This window comes from Salvelinus sp. IW2-2015, linkage group LG14 (genome assembly GCF_002910315.2).
Source record: "Salvelinus sp. IW2-2015 linkage group LG14, ASM291031v2, whole genome shotgun sequence".
NCBI classification, from domain to species: Eukaryota; Metazoa; Chordata; class Actinopteri; order Salmoniformes; family Salmonidae; genus Salvelinus; species Salvelinus sp. IW2-2015.
Window position 1 is genome coordinate 2,121,419 of NC_036854.1, and position 1,777 is coordinate 2,123,195.

Sequence of the window (1,777 nt, forward strand, 5' to 3'; positions counted from 1 at the left end):
TACAGACAGTAGCAATGGGAAGAATGAGACAGGTTATATTTTTGTCCCAGTGATGGGTTCGGACTTCAGGCTGCAGTGACAAGAACAATTGTGATTGAGTAGGTGCTAGTACCCCAGTCCTCTGCAGGGAGCGGCAAGATTGGACAGGAGGCGCTCATTGGATACAGTTTCTCCAGCTGCAGAACCTGCACCGCCCACTGTTATACCACTAACAGTTAAGGAAACCAGGGATACCACAACAGCCCAAATTAACAGCTGCCTGAGGCTGTCAACTCTGAGATTCAAAAGACAGTATAATATTAACAAACTTCTGACAAATACTTATACGCATCTGGGCTGGTTTTGAAGATGACATCACTGAGCTCTGCACAATTCAGAAAATGGAGTGACGCTATAAATAAATACTGGATTTAACAGCCACAGTCCCCAGAGTTGGACGATCCCTTAATCAGTGTCACCAACCTGCTTATTCTGTTACTTGGATCACTCACTCAGAATCAGACTTGTATGTCAGGGCTTTACTTAAAAATAGAATGTGTTCTCAATATGTTACATAAAGGAAATACATAAACTAGATAGTTTATTTAGAAAGTAATTCATTTAATTAGAAAGGTTTTTTCTGAAGACAAATGGTGTGCTTGCTTTAGCTGCAGACTCTAGAATAGATATTGTCGTGCTTGGTAATGAAGTATTGGAAGGTATAGGGAAAGAAGACTCAAGATGGGACTCAGATGTCACGTGGTAAATAACAAGCCGTTGTGTGTCAGGTTCACTTATAACATGACGCGCAGCAGAACTTAAAACAACTCTGCCTGTCCCTGCCTCAACTCTGTAGAGGCACACACACACTCCAGATGCCATGGGATTTCCCATAGAGGTCACCGCCTGTTTACAAGGACTTTACTTCTCTTGGCCAGTTATTCTGCTCCACTGATTGTACCAGTCTGATCACAGAGAAACTCTGTCTTCTGTATCAGTGTATAAGAGGCCCGTCCCAAATGGCACCCTGTTCCCTGTATAGAGCGCTACTTTTGACCAGGGCCCATATGGAAGGACCATATGTAGGGAATAGAGTGCCATTTGAGACGCAGCCCTTAGTGTATCAATGTTGCCGGTCCTTTCTATGGGGCGTCTAAATCATAGCTGGCTCTTTGTTCCATGATGACCAGAATTGGCSAAGAAAGACAAACAACTACATGGCTGTTACAGTACTATGGGAGCCAACGCAGTAACAGAATAAGATTAGAACAGTGTACAGAGAAAGGGCATCAAATAGTATCTGAAATGAATCCCAAGGAGTACCTTTAAAAATGTGCTTGTCTTGTCCTACTGGCAATGAATTAGCTGATAACTACTTTACATTTACATTTTACATTTTAGTCATTTACTTTAATGAGGGAAACGATGACATGTTGTTGTCTCACCTAGCTATCTTTAGATGAATACACTAACTGTAAATCAGTGGATAAATACTGGATAAGAGCATCTGCTAAATGACTAAAATGTCAAATGTAATGATTACATTTCTTAAAGCATGATTTATTCTCCCTACAAACGAAAACAAATCAGAACGGAAAGGCAAGATGTTTCAGTTGCAAAAAAATGGTGACAGAAGAGGATGGTACAAAACACAATCAGCCCTTAGGACCAATCCACAGAGGACCAATCCACAGAGGACCAATCCACAGAGGACTAGAACACAGAGGACTGTGTGAGGGTGGAAACACACACACACACACACACACACACACACACACACAAACACACACACCTGGTG